At 37.8% G+C, this 18212-nt stretch overlaps 1 long non-coding RNA gene across 4 annotated transcripts in view; it reads left to right on the forward strand.

Moving 5' to 3' along the window:
• Positions 1–18212, forward strand: part of LOC148642121 (uncharacterized) — a 71396-nt gene that overhangs the window by 31639 nt on the left and 21545 nt on the right. For all 4 annotated transcript variants that reach the window (XR_015929652.1, XR_015929654.1, XR_015929655.1 and 1 more), the window contains 2 exons: positions 4642–4696; positions 9451–9547. This is a non-coding gene — a long non-coding RNA (uncharacterized LOC148642121). The remainder of the gene's footprint in view (positions 1–4641; positions 4697–9450; positions 9548–18212) is intronic.

The raw sequence follows: 18212 nt of genomic DNA on the forward strand, positions 1-18212 counted from the left end.
TGTGAATCTGCATTGTAATCCTGCCTGAGGGTAACCTCATCATTTGTCATCATTTCTTTCCAAAGCATTAGGTAGTGTAATAGGAAACGCTCATTTTTCAAATATTTCAAGACAGCTCTTGGAACGATTTATCTCCTAGTTTCAGTCCTTCACACTCTAGCTACAGAATTCCTCAAACTTGTGGAAGCCAAAAGATGTGCTTTTGAAAAGTAAATAAAGAAATGATCATTCTGCACTGAAATGTACTCCTTGATGTGAAATATTTTGTCATTTATGTTGCCCATCCTGACAAATTCTTATGGAATGGTTTTCCAAGTGCGTTGTAGGGTCTGGAATAATGAACTGATTTGTCCCCACTGTGGTTCTTTGATAAACAAAAGTACTTTGTTCTCTTTTCATCCTTTAAGGAAAGAAAGGACAAAATATTTGTCCAATGCAGGTCATGGTACAGAGACAACAGGCTTCATTACACAGTGAGTGTGTAGCATAGTTTTGACTCCAAGCATAAACCAAAGGTTTTAATGAAACTAGTTTTGGGATCCATTCAAGTGATACACTGTATTGCACCACATCTATGCAGACAGAGGAACTTGTGTGTTGTCTGTACAGAAAATGCCAGCAGGCTTCAATACACAGCCGAAAATCTGTGAACCAGCACAAGACAGAGCCTGCAGTAAGCAACAGCACAGTTCATTAATGAAACTTTTTCAAGAAGCTGTTTGGCAGCACAGCAGACAACAGAGCTCTGCAGCTGAGTCCTGGAACTCAGCCATGAGCTCAGTACCCCCCCCCCCACCCTCTCGGTGTCTCAGGAGGTGTGCCGGAAGGGCTGAGCTGATCTGTCACAGGGAGAATTAGCCTGTCTCCCTGGAGCCACTGGGCCCTGTGAAGTTCCTCTCATTAGAGACAGCACAGATGCTCAGCAGTTTAAAGAGAGTCAAGCACTGGGATGCAGGAAGCCCCTAGCGAATCCAAGAGCATTGGGAAGGTCTGTGACTTCCCAGAGCCCACCATATGGCCTTGGGAAAGCAATACAGACAGAAAAGGCCAAGCAAGAGCTTATCAACCACAGTGCGTGGTACTGCCATGTCTAGTCCAGCTGTGAGAGGCTCTTTTCCCTTGGGAATAGTGCTGGCACATGAAATAAGGTAGCTTTGGGCCAACTCTTTAAGGGGTGTGATGGTGTTCAGCTCATTAAAGGCATTGGCGTTCTTTATGAAGCAAAAGGTAAATCGACAGAATAGTGATTGCTATTCCATTACATCTGATTTATACATAATTGCATAAAAGGCAAGGATTTATTTGAAAGTTACTCTTGTTTGAAAGTTAGGAAAATGTATGCCATGTTTTCATCACAAGGCTTAGGTAAAAATTGTCGTTTTTCATTCATAGTTAATTTGTTACCACTTAGAGGATGCATAGGCGCTACAATGAAATTAAAACAGAACTCTGTCTTGCTTTTTAGACTGCAGGATAATTTTCTGTTTCAAAACTCCTGTACAAAGCCAATTTGGCGCACAAACTTTTAAGTGTAGCCTCCTCATCGTTCAAATATGCCTTATGGTGGACCTCAAATTCTACTGGTGTTGACGGACACAAACTGACTCTTTGCCCATTGGGCATTTCCACACTATAAATCCCCATTGGAAACACTTATGTGTGACAAAATAATGCACCAGTGCTGTGTTAGTGGTTGAAGGGAAAAAAAACAAGGACAGAGTAAAATTTCCAAAAGCAGCAGCTTTTTGTATCAATGCAAATTCAAAGATAGGCAGTGAATGCATTCGAAGTAAACACTGCCGCAGAAGGTCTGAGTGTATATAGTATATTGAGAGGGTATTAAAAAGCACAAAGCAAGTTTAGTGTCTAATTTTACTAAACAAGCAAAATACAAACTGATGTATGTCAAAAAAAATGGACTGTACATAGTGCTCAGCACTTACTACACATTCATAATTAATGTTCAAAACCATTATCAAATCAAAAAAGGTTAAATGCCAAGGGTTTCCATTTTTCCAATGAGCAAGGCATCGACATAGCATTGACTTAATAAGACCATTTATTTCTCAATGTGAAATTATTTTCCACTCAGACGTACTGTATGCAGCTCAGCAACACATACTGTACACTGAACCATTGTGACCTGGATGTTTCAGGGTCATATTGAGTTTATTTGCCAGGAAAGTCTGACAACTAAGGTCAAACACTGTCATGCATGAATATGAGGTCACAATTTCCATAGAGTATGGTACAACTTGCGTGTTATGAACAGTGTCTCTGTTGTCTCTATAAGATTACACAGTCAAAATACCATCCATAAGCCCTGTGGTCTATATCCATACTGTATTAAACCTCACACTGTCACTCCTCCATCTCCAAACTGATCCACTCAACATGGATGGTACCTCTCTGCATGCTCTGAAACAGACTGAACTGTAACTTGTCACCAACATTGTGTCAGTTGGCATTTGGCCAGTTTCTGTTGCAGTGTCTCCCTGAAATTAAGCTACCTTATTAAGGTTATTCAGCACCAAGCCCAGGTACTGTATATGCAATAGGTTTAGACACCCTCCTCATGGAGCACTTTGGGATGGTGCAGGTTTAACCCATTCTCCTCTACAAACTCGCTCATGCAAGTTTCATTGATATACAATAATTTAAAAGTCTTCCCACAGATTTTGGACTGGACTACTCAAGAACTTTCACTTTCTTCTTTATAAGCCACTCCAGTACATTTGCAGTTTTTGTTGACATTTGTTAACACATTTTGATTAAAAAAAAATAAAATAAAATCACTCATCATTTGTAATTTATTGACAAGGGACATTGTTGGAAGGGAGTAAATACTTTTGCACTGTGGAATATAATGGTAAAGTAACATCTCATTTATTATGTTAGTTTTGTGTTCTAAATAGATTTTTAACTCCATGATCCAGCTGTGAATGTCCACATCCCCTAACAAAATAGAAAACTAGAATCTGACCGTGTCGTAGGCATGCATACAATATGTAATTTTTTGTTTTTATATTTAACAATATGTATGTAACTAAAATCATGTCCATTGCCACAGCCAACAATAATATTCAACTGACATTTCAGGATAGTAAATTGAATCTTAATTTATTATTAAGTTAATTAATATAACTCATATTAATTCAGTGCATGGTTTACATAATTTTGCATTTTACTTTTCTAGCAACCATTATGGAATATTGCTACTCTCTAGTCACCTGCAAAATACCTTTTTTCTGTGTGTTGGACTACAGTCCTTTACGTTTCTTACACAGATAGTTTAATAAAAGCAACAACTGACTGACACATGTTATTGATGGATATCTATAAACTGTTAGAGCAGTTGACCATGAAAATAATACCAACTATAGAGTACATTACTTTACTGTAGTATAACTATAACTAGTTTATTCATTTAGTCTTTTCATAGTTTTATTCTGGAATAGACCAAAGCATTTTTGTAGAACATCTACTACATTGTACATCAAATTAATTTAATATATAAATGTATCAGTATTCTGAGAGTTTTTTCATACCTCGTGAAATGTTTATGAGCTAAGCCCTTCTTCATGTGTTTATTCTATTGTGAAAACTTTGATGCAGCCTCTATCAACTGGCAATAGCCATGTCTTACATTTAAATGTTAAAATGTTAAAAGTTCAGTTCTGGTGCTATTCTAACTCTAGAAATATTGTAAGAATGTGTTTGTGTGTACGTTTCCATGAAAACATGAAATGTAGTATCATACATCACCGATTTGGATGTGAGCTGTCACTGTGTCCAGACTTCCCCAAACTTGACGTATACAATTGGCTGAGTGGACTGGAGTCACTCTGGGTATCTCTCTGACGGTCTGAGTCTGACCCCTGCTACACCTGTGAGCTTTCAGCAAGCAGCTCCACCAATCAATGTCAACTCTGAGGTGGGCACTGAGGTGGGGCTCGTAGTGTGAAAAATGATGGGTGGCTAAGACAGATGCTCATGTCAGAGAAGATTGCAGTAACTTTTGTCTTTTTCCTGTGCTAACATAAGGAAAAAAATCAAATTGGGAAGGATATTTCAAATAAATTCTGAACTCTCAACAAGTGTATTTGCAAGGGTCTGACACAAGGGTGTTTGAACAGAAGCCACAGAAGCAGAGGGAATGCTCAGAGACATGTAACATAGCATTACATCTTCTAGTTACAAACAATGAGATTTCATTGGGTCATCCTGCCTGTCTGGTGGGCATCCTGATTGCGTGGTATGTAGGTAAGGTGTCATGCTGTAAAGTCTGTATCATTTCCCCTGTCAGACACACAGACAGCTTGGTGTCAGTCTACCCTGCTGTAAGGGGAAAACTGTCGACTTCTGAACTGCACATGACCTAAGCACAACCAGGAACAGGGTGAGGCAACTCTGGCCAGCATGGTCGAGTTCCTGAAACAGATACTTCTGCATTGAGTCAGCGTCTGACCAAGTCGAGGAGCCTGTGTGTACGCAAGATAAGGCTCACCCTTAGAGTAACTTCCTTCTTTTTTTGAGAAACAGCCCTCTTATTATTCTCTTTCATTTTTTTTGGGCGGGGGGGAAAATGTGAGGGGTCAGAAAGGCAGTAACAGACTAATGACTTAATCTATTTCATTTCAGAAATCATAGACCAAACTGGTGACAACCAGCATGAGTGCCAAAGCAAGTATGAAAGGTAACTATTATGGAGAGATGTGCTAAGTGAATTTGTGTTAAAAATGGAATGTTAATTCTGTATAAGCTTAGGGAAATGGTGGCTTATCTAAAATTTGCTTTTCCTAAAACTTTTATTTTCCATTAGGTGAATTTTGAAGCATTATATTTTCATATTGGGGATATTATGCATAAGTTGTATTTTTCCCTTCTCTGAGCAGATGAATGTGGCCTATAGCAGACTGTTCACTGTCTGCCTTGGTCTTTGGGAATGGAGGAAGGTAACAAGGGAATATATTGACAGTGAAAATAAAGTTATTGACATTTCTCTGCCTGGGGGCAACGTTTCCTTCAAATAGGTTCCTATTCCAGAAAAGACATCTAAATTCACAACAGCGTACACAGGCCTTTCCCTTTGGGCCCACAAGGGATTGTTAATAAGGCTATGTCCTTTAAAAACTGAGAAAATAAGATACATTGGCTTCAGTTTGTAATCATGTCCTTTTTTTGTTCCCTAGCCCTGCAGCTTAATCATACGCAACAGCAGTAGTTATTGAAATGAAACTGGAATATTTAATTAGTAGGTTAAGTGCAAGCACATACTACCTACATTCACAGTGGACATACTAATTAGCTGAATTCTTGAATGTTACAAGGGAAAAGCACATTTAAAGCAGAAAAAGATATATTGTCTTTTTTGTTAAGCACAAGTACCTGATACAAAGTGAGGATGTTAAACCTTGGATATAAAAGTGATGCATTAAGATTACACACAGCAGTAATTTTCATACTTCTTTATCAGTTTATTTGTCTATCCTTTTGTCTCAAGCAGCAATATATTAATCTTTCATATAAACCCTGATGCATTAATTATTGTATTATATAAATACATGTTATTTATTGCTTCCTAAAATTCTGCAAATGAAGAAATATTCTGAGAGGTCAGATTAACTTCTACTTTGTTTGGTTTTCCATAAAATGTAAGTGTTTTTGTTTTGTTCTCTCAATCACTGCTCCATAACCAAAATAAAAATGGATCATAAGTAATCATCTACAGTAAAAATCTACATTTTTTCCATTGTTTTCCAGATCCCTGGTATACTGTATAGGTATACAGTATATATCTCCACATCTCTTTTATCTTCCATTCACAACCCTATATACCTTCACACAATCCCCAGCTTTTCTGCCCCAGGTTCCCTTGTGAAAATCATGTGAATGATTCATCTGTAATTTCCAGGTTCAATGTATTGACATGTTCACATGTGAATATTATGCGTGATACAAAATATATGTGGAACACATAAGATGCTTTTATGTGTATAAATTAGGCTTCGTTTCTGTTCTGTGAAACTGCTTGCTAACACTAAAAGGTGCCAATTTTTGTTTTGTGCTGCACAATACATCAGGTAGCTTTTAAACTGTCCTTCATTAGTCAACAATAATTAGACCTCACTAATGAATTTTACTACAGAGCTTGAACAAGAGCACAATTACAATTGTATATGATGGTATGTTTTTAATTTTCCTGAGGCATTGGAAGCTTTAAAAAGCCAGTGGGCATAATGACTGCATATTTAGAGGGTTGCATTGGATAATGGAAAATGCAAGTTGAATGCCGTGGTAAATATTTACAAGTTATTTCTGATCACAGTGCAGTCTTCTCAGCATTTAATCTACTTCTTTCTTAATCTAGTCTCCCCTCATGAAGTGAAATCCAATAATAGCCAAAGGATAAGATAAGACAAGTTTCATTAGCAAACACCTTTGAGGTTTAGTCCTTGTTTTCAAGGATGTTTGCTGGTAATGTGATAATAATGTTACATAAGGCCATAAGAATGGCTTCAAGTAGAGGAGGTCACTCAACCCATCGAACTCCTTTGGTTGCTAGTACTTCTTCTTGGAATAAGTCAGGGTATCAGATTTGAAAACTTGGTTGGGTAGCTTGTTCCAGGCTGACATAAAACCTTGAGCTTCCACCTGTATTCATGTTTACTGTTGCTTCTGATGTTCAGAAATCCTGGGAACGATTCTAGCATGTTGCTCATCACGATCCTAATTTGTTAAGAAGAATGAAAATATGCAAATAGCATCATGATTGGGTGCAGGTTCAAATCAATTTAATTAAAATTAAAAACAGTTAAAAACTGCTTTGTTCCTCTTTAGGGCTTCATATTTTCAAGTCAATATTTTCTGTCTCTAATAATTCATAGTAAGCTTTGATTATACCGTACACGTGCATGTAATGGTAAATAGGTAGCAGTGTTAAATTTAACTGTATTTGGCTTCTATTGGAGCTCCACAGAAAGTTTTAAAAGGCAGGCAAAATGAAATGCACTACATTAATGTGTCTGCTCCCGGTTTGCAAGTTAGCAGGGCGTGAATTCAAGAGGGACCTCTCAGTTGTATTCGCAGCCTCCTTCACTTCTCGGGGAAAGCGAGAGACGAATGCATCACTATCGCTAGACACAGCCGGGGGAGAGACTGGGCACGCATGAGGTGACAAAATCCAGAGCCCCCGACACAAATCTACTCTGGCGTTTAGGCATTGCTGTTTTTTCACTTTTACTGAAGTGTGACTTTTTTTGCCTGTCTTTCCCACAAAAAGATGGATATGTTGTAAAACAGGGTTTGCAAAATGGAAGTAAATGCAAGTTTATTGTAGAAGCGAGAACTAAACAACTGGCTTTGTTTTTTTCTTTCTCTGCCAGGCGTTTCTGACAAAGTGGTTTAGGGATTGAGGGATGGACGATGTCAGTCTTTGGAATCCTAATTCTTTTGAAAAACGGGTGAATAGATTTTTGTAGAGGTTTAGCTTTAGAAGCTGGACAGTTTAAGGGAGCTGCTTTACCCAGTGGATTGATCTACCTTTTGTGCATTTGTTTGTAAAGTAGGAGCACAGCACTCTGCCACTGTTACAGTATCGAGTGCTACATGAAAACTTAAACACATTCTCCACATAACTTTTATTGTTTAATCCCTTTATATCAAAATGTTTTAGTTAAGAACAGGACTTTAATCTGAATGTGACTCCACTATAGTTTCTTCCACATGCTGCTACTATTGCTACTCCTGTGACTATTAGCACACTAATAATGATAAATGAGAAGTTGCATTTTTCCCCATCAGATGGAAGTGGAGAAAAATTACTCGGGGTTTTCTCAAATCCCCTTGATCATCATTTGCATGTACCCAAGGCCCAGAATGATTTTAACCCACCCTTGGGCTTTGTATTATAACAGTCTTGGTGGGAGACAGATTTTTCCAGTAATGGGTGTTTAACATGAGTTATTGGATTCAGGTCATGCAGGAGCAGTCACAGCAGCACCCAGAGAAAACATAAACAGAGACAGAGCTCAGCTCCTAACACATCACTCCAGACAGGAAGGCAAATCTGGCAGAAGGTCATCTGGCCCCCAGATGCAGAGACAGGACTGCAGAGATTTATTAAAGAAGACATGTTAAAGATGGTTCAGACCCCAGATTGTACTGCTCCAAATCATTCAGCAGTTCATCATGTAATATATTGTATTCATGATATCGACTCCCTGGTATTGTCTTTAAAGCCTCAATGACTACTGTGATAAACTTCCAACAATCATCATGTCCAAAAACAGGAAAATTAAAATAGCAGCCACGACAGCCTTATAGTTTGGAAGTTTGCAAAACAAACTGCTGGTGATCTCCTTCATCCACACCCAAAGAAGGTTCCACAGCTGAAACACTGTGTTTCTTTTCTTCTCTTTAAAGCATGGAAAAAACCTTTACTTGTTCCTTTGCAGCCTATGCACACTGATGCAGCTACCTACCTACTTGAACTACAGTATATACACTTTATTTTTAAAAAGTAATGGAAAGAGACAATATTAGGGGTGTCTGCATTGTTCTGTTTTTTTTTTTAAATTATACAGGACTTCAACACCCAAACCATGGTGTAAGAAATATCTAGTGGACACAGCTGAAAAAATTACTTTACTGCAGGCGCGGATTTAGTCGATCCCCCCTTCTTTATTTGTGCGAGCTATAGTAAACTCGAAGGCGAGTGATTTTCTCCATCTCTGTAATCTGAGTCTTAGGGGTGACATACATCCCCAGGAATGAAGCCACCGCAGAGCCCTGCACATGACTCACTTATTGCAAGGGAATGGTGTTTAACATGTCTGTGCTGTGTGCGAGAGGCTGAGCTGTGGGCTTCTATTGTTATCCTAATTGTGCATGGTAGCAGGGATGATAAAAGACAGTAAGGACGAGCTGTAACTTTGTTATCTTTGGAAATAATGGTCAGACTGACTCCTGTGCAAGGCATGTCGAATGCCATGTAATTGTTTTGTCAATCAGTTGCACACGACAGTCTTGTCGAAATCACCTTTCACCCTATTGCCTCAAGCCAGAGTGGTGAACTGTGACCTATCTTTCTAGGTAAAGGCCTCACTGGCTGTATCCCAGAGGACTTAAACAAAGTCACATCAATTAAGCTCTCTCACGTAATTAGCAAGTTAATTCATGGCTGGGGGAGTTGGGTTTCAAAGGGGGCTTGAGCTGTCTTTACGCAATTACCCTGACTGAAGCAACACTTGGCTAATTTTCTAAGACATATGATACTTTGAACTTGCAATTATTCCATCTCTGGTATATGCCACAACTGCCATATCTAATATGCCTGGTGTAAACAAGTTGCTATTAGTTTTTTTTTTATTCCATTGCACGTTACACATATCTTGTTTCACCCTGGCCTTTAAACAGTCTTAAAAATGAACTGCGTTTTGTTATTTTTAGAGAACCTCTTCCATGATGACAAGATGTTACACTGAACTCTCACCCAGAAAAACCTCCTACAAACAGGAGCTTTTGGGATGGGCAGGCTGCTCTGAAGGTATGTAAAATCCTATTTTCTCATGAAAAGGTTACCGTCAGTAGGCTGTGCCTCGCGCCAACAGCAATACACACCCATTCAAAACTTTTATGTAAATTGATGCTAAATACTCCGTGCCTGGGAGCTGCTATAACAAGAATTTTCCTCCTTTTTTGTAATTTGAAATTCCAAACGAAAAGGGAGCCTTTTATTCTAAAAGACAAATAAATCAGGCTAGGTTTCATCAGACATAAAAAAGAACTAGAATGTAAGGGGTTATGTACAAGGGAGGCCATTCTGGCTGCTGTGTACTTCTGCACTTCAGATATTTCTGTATTTGAAACAACTGCTTTGCTTTAGAGGAAAACACCACAGCATGATGAACTGGTTAAGCTCCCTCTAGGTGTCTGAAGAGTACAACAGTGGAAGAGTGTGAATCCTGCACACATTGTATTAAGAGTCTTTCCCTGAGCGCTCCTCCGAGGTGTCTGTCTCAGCTGGTAGCCCTCAGAGATGGAAGGTTGATGGGCTCTGATTCCCTTGTGAAACTACTATACACAAAGAAAGATTGTATGCACGTGTCTCAGTTTGTCTGACAAAATAATTCTAATTTTTGCCCTTTTACAGTGCATTTGGATTGTCTGAGTTAGATGTAACAGTGCTATGAGAGGCTACAATCTATCCTCTGTAATAATTCAGTTTTTTTTTTTAATTTAGATCACAGGGCTTTTCTCATAAATATAATCAGTTTTTATATTTTAGTTTCCCACTATATGCCCATGTTACAAATGTGAAGCTAAGTGAATATCAATTGATTTCCAATTAGATACCTTTTGGAAAATCTCTTTAAACTTCAATTACCAGCTGAGCCATCACTCACTGAAGAGAGAAAATCTCTGCAGCATAGTGAGAGACTCTCTTAATGCAACCCGCAGTGGTGTTATCACTGGTCTCGCTTTGCTTTGTGTTGAACATTCAGAAAGTTTGTGGTCATACAAAACCGTAGAATCATAGTTACATACAGTGTTGATAAGGAGAAAACCAGACAATACTCATATATTCTGAAAAGTCATGTACCACAAAAGCCTGACGTTTTCAATTAATTAAATTACAGTGAATCAAGTACACCTTAAACTGGAAAAACAATATGCTTACATATCACAAAAGCTTGGAGCTGAGCATGCTGGTAAGGCATTTAAGTATGTTTCTGTCTATGAAAACAATAATGAGAGATAAAAGCTTTATTTTTCGGAGAATGGAGAGATCACATTAATTGGAACCAGTCTAAAGCAGCATCATGCTTTAGTTGTTAAGATATTTTTCTGGTACACAGTGTTTTGTTTTGTTATTTGAATGAAATAGAATAAAAACAAGTTGAAATGCTTGAAACATAAAGTAGTGTGTTCAATTCGCTCAAAAGCCTGACCTGACAAATTTAGCCTGAGCGCTGCTGTCTTTTAATCGCTGATGAGTGAAATACTGTGAATGAGATTGAGCAATCAGAGTACTGATATTGTCTTTTTGAATTGCATCTCCTTAGCCCCTGCTACTGTGCCAACATTTTTTTTCTCTTAAGTTGTGCTTTCAGGAAGAGGGAATCCATTATGCCTCAAAGAAAAAGGGTGCCCAATTAGATTTCTTAATAACTTAGTGTTGCGAATCACATGACAAGATGCAGACCAAATATTACTTATCTTCTCATATGTCTGGTATTATCTTACAACTGGATACACACACCCAGGCAGGATGCTATCGTTTGAATACATCACCCAAGGAGATGTTAGAGACAGTACAGCACTGTTCATTGTTACTAGCTCAAATTTGGTTTTAATTACAGATAGCCGTTTGTCTGTCTGGCAGTACAAAAGGAAAAGTCACAATTTGGAAATGATGTAGTAAAAGAATCGTGTATGTACTTTACCTCATTGGCTCTCCCTTTTGATGTTTACATACAAATGTAATTCCTTCCATCAAGTGCAGCAAAACCTGAAATGTGCAGAAAGTACTGTTTGGTTGCTGCATGAAGCATACTGTGGTAAACTTCTTAAACAAAAACATACATTTAGGTTAGATTTTTTTAAGCTTGCAATTTTTTTTTCTGTAGATTGGGTAAAGAAGAATCGTTTAGTTTGTGAGTCATTGTTTATTCAAAGCTTTTTCATATATCTAGTAAGGCACATGTGATTGTTTTAGGCTAACTTGAATAGCAAATAACCCTCCCTGGATTATTAAGAATCGACATGACCAAGCTTTTATTCACTATAAGAAATTCAAATGTTCCAAGGTGGTCTTAGTTAGAGTTCACAGTGAGTAGGAAGAGAGTCATTTCTGCAAATGTGGAGCAAAGTTTACACTTCAATCATTCATCATTGTGGTTACAAGAATGAAATCCAGCATAAGACATAAAATGAAAAGAGCAAATTCCTGAAAGAAGAAAGAATCCAAACAATTACCTTAATTTTTCAAAGCAGCGCTGCCTTGATTTGTATTTGTTGTAAATTTGGAAATTATTTACAAAATCACTGAATAAAATAAAGATATTCATAAAAAGGACAGTTAAAAAGAGGATCTCTGTTTTAGATTAGGTATTCAGCCTATGTGTCTGTATCTGTTACATCGAAGCCAAAAAACAACAGAATTATTTATGAGGCTATGTTAGTGGAATAATGTTGTGTTTAAAATGTACCTAAATACAACCCATAATTTTATCTCATTCCTCATTTTGTTTTGCCTCGCATGTATGTACTTTGTGTTTTCCACATTTGAGAACAAGACTTTACTCGTGAAAGGCTGTTTTTCATCACTCTGTTTGGAGGTGGCAAAGATCAGGGGCTCAGAAGATTGAATCATTTTTTTAAATGAGATTTTTAGTTAAGCTTTGTTTAAATAAGAAGATGCCAGCTTCTTCACAATTGCTGTAAAATACAGAATACAGAAGGAAGACTGATAATGAAGCCCCCACCATACACCATTATTCATGATTCACTATGAATAACACTGATTGCTGAAACTGATATTACATACTGTAATTGATTCTCCTGTCCACCTTGGCAGAAATACAGTGCATGCAGTAGTTTTGCTTGTAAACCTTCCACACCTTCACCACATATTTTCATTAGTAGTTGCATTAGATCTGTTTGTACTTTGAGTGCATGGCTGAAATCAAGTTCCTTTCTGTAAACTCTTAACAGAGTTAATGTGGTGAGTACCATATTAAAAATAATGCTGTAATGCTGCAGGTGCTTTCTTATTTAGTCTGATTACATTTCACTCTGAGCTTGAACTACCCCTCCTACCAAAAATCTGTCTTAAAGCAAATGGTGAAGCAGTTTCTCATTTCTATGCTATATGTGCTGTGTGACAGGGCTGGTGGCACAGAGTGGCTGCTGCCCATCACCCAGATGAGCATGGCATTTCAGTGGTGGGTAAAGGGAGCCAGGTTCCCTTCATCCACATATTGCAATATTAGAGGATGAAAAGTGTTATACAAGCGCAAATAATCATTAAGTATTTTAAACACTCGTATCCCTTCAATGTCTAACCTTTGACATCTAAGAATCACAAATGATATGGGTATAGTATGGATCACCAATCCCTTATTTTATCCATACGTTTTGTAATTACTTTGTGGTGGTTTCACTCTTTGTGGCGAGTTTGCCACTCTCCTTTCCTATATGATCTGTGAGTTTCACTAGTCTGCCATCTGTACCAGAAACTTAATTAATAACACAGAGCGGCCAGAGCAATGAGCCTACAATGGATTCCTTCTGTACTGCTTACATCTTTCCAATTCAAGGTTGTGTCCATTAAGATGATGTGCTGTTTCCTGTTTGTTAACCAGTTCTTGATCCATGTGTACACATTACTGTGGATTCCTGCAGCTTTTAGAGAATTAAGCTTTTATGAGGGACCTGGAAATTCTAACACACAGCATCACGTTGTATGTTTTGGTTTTATATCCTTCCCTTTCTGCTTGCTTAAGTGATGCTAGTAAACTTGTTAAACAAAACTTCCCCTGTTTTATCCATCTTGGCTGTCTCTTAAAATGCCATTGTTTCAAAATGATTCTGATAGTTTAGCGTTTACTGTTGTTTCCATAGCTTTACCAGAAAATAGGCAAAATTTATTGGTCTGTAGGTTAGCATCAGATTTACAACTCTCCAATCTATTGGGACAGCTCCCATCTGAAATGAGAGTTGAAATATCCTAGATAGAAGACTGTGAATAACATTCTTGGTTTCCTTTAGTTGGACTTAGAAAATAACATAAGGCCCCAGCAATTAATTAGCTAGCCTGATTCCTGTAGAACCCTAATAATGCTAATATTATGAAGAATATATTTTTTGTTTGTCATTCTTATGATCATATATATTTTTTTAATTATCTTTTAACCTTGACACTCCTACCTCATTTTTGTATTAATTTCAAAGTAAAGACTCTGACTTTTAGACAGAAATGATCATTCCTATTTGGTCATATTCAATGAAAATCAGGTGAATATCTCGTCCAATCATGTCAATCCCGAGGTCAGCGAGTAAAATGCAGTTTGTGTGGGGGTGGATGAGTGTGTGTGTAAAGGGCAAGGGCTGGGTTATAACAAAGATAATGGTTAAGCAATCACAGCTGGGAATGGGTTTTAGCTCTTGTGAAGAGATTTAATACAACTAATTGCTCGATTTTCTATAGTGTATCAATATAAAAGGATCTTTAAATGTTTTACATACAGTACGTGTTGCATCTGAAAGACAGCAGCTAGTAGCAAATCAGGGTTGGAGCCTCCCTTCAAAATATGTTTATTAACCTTGGTGGTTTTCTACACCACTTCAGGAACCCAAAATGTAGCTCCCTGTCAATTTGTATAAAAAATGTCAGGATGGCTAACATATTGGTGAGAGAGCTAAACTGCAATTAAGGTATATTTGTACTGTTAGCCCGAGGTATACAGAAGAACTAAATTAATGCCTGGTGTGTTCTTCTCTGTAAAGCAGGTCTGATAGACCTGTCACAGACCTTCCTATGGACCTAATTAATACTATCTTGAATCGGCAATGAGTTCACAATGTTTTACTGCATTCCAAGTCAACTAGTCAAGACGATACGCCACTCTTTTTCTTACTGAAACCTAATCAGAATTATGTCAACAGACAGACTTATTTATTCTATATTATGACATTTTTTCCATAACATGCCTTAACAACACCCTTTGGGATTAAAGTCAATTTTGGCAGGGACATGCATTTGTAATTTCAAACACTTAAACACTTAAGTGCTTCCTGGCTGAGATTGCAGCGTTTTTTAAATGAGAAATCAGAGGCGTTCTGACACCATGGCTCTGAACCTGCAGGAATTTTGGAAACCGACCCATATATAAATCTTTCGGCCACAGATGTATGACTTCACACTGTAAGGAGTGGTCCTTAGCTTGTCATGATAGATACCATTTTCCCAATGGAAATTTTTTGTTGTGTATGCATAAGTACCTTGATAGTGCTGTTGACAATATTTCAAGTGCACAGTATAATATACTGTAGGTGTTGGTATTTTAGCTGTATACACTCCTTTCCCTTAGCCTGCTCATTACTTCAAGTAAACGCAGTGCATACATTCAGTATTGCAAGTAGTTGACTTTTCACTGTCATATTTTAAGCATTTCCCTTACACCGCTATCTTTTAGTATATACTGTATAATAAAATACCCCAGTATTTTATATATGTATGCCTTTATACAGTACATGTATATGTGCATATTGCTATGGTATATACCGGTATATGAATATGTCTGTATGCACAAATGTTGATTAAATTTGGCACTTTAATTTTTAAGAAATGGCATATACATTGTGAATATGATAAATTACAAAAAAATACAAATGAGGAGAATGCTATAAATTAACACGTAATATGTTTTTTGAAAAGGGCATGCAAAAGTGAATGGTATCTATTCTGGCTTCTATAAACAGTAACTGTATTCTGTTTGGGTGATGTTGTCAGGGTATTCTCTTGGAATCTTTTTATTATTGGCAAATTAATTAACATTAATCAGTACCTGCAGTGGACATTCAAAAAAGTAGAATGTGAGTGAACAATGTTGGTCATGAATCACTTTATATAGTGGTCAATTGAAACTTGCTGTCTTAGCTCTCAGTGGGCAAACATGCCTTATATCAGTTCAGAAATGTATAGTCCCTCTTCACATTTCATGGTGTAGATTTGCTACAGCTGGCATATATGATTTCACTTACAAAAGATTGTGGTGATGAACTTGTGGCTGTTTCCGATCATTGGTTATGATACTATTTGGCCAAAGTTATCCCAGTGAGCATTGTGAAATTAAGCTGGCCTCAATTTATATTAACAAGAAGGAGGCCCCTCCCAAATCCTGCCAAACTACTAATAAAACAAATGATCTAGTTCAAGAGATAATCCAGAACTGTCAGACTGGACCCAAATGTGCTTGAAACTGGTTAAAATCCAATGTGTTTTCTGTGGCTTTTAAAGCTCTTCCAGAAAAGAGTTCCAACAGGACTGAAGTTGAATGACGTATTCCATAATTCTTGATAAGACTATTGAGTGCCGAGAGCTAGAAACAGATAAAAAAGGTGATGATCTAAAGGTATAGTAATTCCCATTTCACGCAGCAGAAGCAATGCAAATATGCCGCTTTAAAAGAAAAGGGGGGGTAGATACTTTTTGACTCAAAGTCAGTCATAAATAGATAAGTGTGTATGTTTCTATTTTCATTTGTAAAAAGAAAAATAAAACCAAAAATTGCCTCTTGTTGGCAGCCTGTGGATTAGTGCTTTTGTATTCATTAGAAACACAAATGGAAGGAGGGAGGGCAGTGGTTTACCAACAGGCAACCATTAAAAACCGATTCAGACCACGCTGCGTGCTCATGTAAGAGCCCAGTCCATACACCTTCCTGTATGTGGTTAAAGGGAGGGATTGCAAATTGCTGCTGTCTCTTTTGTCTGCAGCCCCTCCTACTGTGTTTACGTTAATTGACCCTATTCAGGTGAGTTCAGAGCTCTCACCCAGGTCCCACCATAAACATATACACATAAGGGTGTCTTTTTATTACTTGCACATGAGGCCAGCTATGTTTTAAAGCCCTCATAGTAACAGATCACTGCTGGCTGCATACCACAGTTCTGAATCAGCAGTGCCTCCATAAATCAGCATAGCTGGAATATTTGCGGCCAGCTCCAGTAGATTTATGCAGGAGGTAGATCAGGGGCCGTCTATGGTTTTCTGGGGGAGAGGGTGCTGAAGGTTAGAGGTTAGGGATTTGAAGTGGAGGGGGGGTTGGGTTTGATGGCAGATTTGCAGGAAGGAAGGATTTATATTAAAAGAGGCAGCAGCAGCAGCAGTCAGCCAAGAACTTGACAGAGGTGGAATTTTAAGAGACAGTGCCCCCTGTTAAATCAGTGCCGTCACTTTTTCAGCCCAAGAAGTGTCAAGCCTGACTGGAGATAGTAAAGCCAGGCGCATCTCTTCTCCATATCCATGTTCTGTCTGCACTGACAGAAAGCCTGCAAGAGGTTCTTAACTGCACATTCCTTGGGCACCTTCAATGGTTTTTCCTGCCCTTATTCATTCTTTCCAGTATCTAGACTTCTTATATCAGATCTTATTTACTGGATGCTTCCTAGATTTGAAATAAATTGGTGCGTGTGAATGTTAATGCAGTGTTAGGCAGATAAGAATTTAAAATGAATTAAGTGGTGATAGGTCAGAAACCTGGACAAATGAGGTTTGAGGTTGGGCAACAAAAAACTGGAGCTGACAAAATCTGATCTGAGTTCTTGTTCTCATTTAAGTCATTTCTAAACAAGTGTCAGTCTCTGAGGAAGCAAGTACACATTATTACCATGGCCCTAGCTCTGTTTGATTTCTCAACCTTATTTTTTACTAATGAAAAAATTTTCATCTACATGGAAAGTATATATTGATTAAAAATAATCTCCTTTATTTATTAGCTTTATATAATGATTTCCCCTACTGTATCTCGACAAAGTCTCCAAGTCCCTAGATGTAAGACAACCGACTGTGAAACCAATCGTGGGCATGAGTGTTTTCTCAACTTAAATTTGTATCTTTTTACTGCTAAACGTAACACTGATGAGCATGTTCAGAAAGATTGATTTATAATCTGACTATAAAAGATTTTTTCGATTGTCATTCAAATTATGTTTGGCAAATCTTTGTCACCTTTTTTGGTGGTTCAGCTTCTGAAGAGGCTTTTTCCTTGTAAACCAGCTTTGAATGCCACATTCATGTCGGCGACATTGAGGGGTAGGTTTCTTCAGTTTGGATCCAGGAGATGCCAGTGTGTATTGGAGACCTCTGGCTGCCTTTGGATTTACAGGTGCCTCCCAAGCCACTTGTCTCACAGCCCATGGTGGTGAGATATACTTGCACCACTGTACCCTGCCAGGAAGAGGACTTAAGTGTATCCCAATGGACACAACAGTTGGAAGAAGTAGACTCAGTTTTTTCATTCCACCTCATGGGGGTTAATTACTATTTGGCAGCAGTTTTCAAATAACTTATGTGATGATACATAATAAGTGTGAATAAATGTGATCCTCTTGTTTTCTGGAATTCATTGATTTATGACAAATATGACTTTGCTCTGTGCAGTGCTATTACGATTACAGTATAACATTATTAAATAGTTTTAAGT

This window comes from Lepisosteus platostomus, chromosome 23 (genome assembly GCF_059453375.1).
Source record: "Lepisosteus platostomus isolate fLepPlt1 chromosome 23, fLepPlt1.hap1, whole genome shotgun sequence".
Lineage (NCBI taxonomy): Eukaryota > Metazoa > Chordata > Actinopteri > Semionotiformes > Lepisosteidae > Lepisosteus > Lepisosteus platostomus.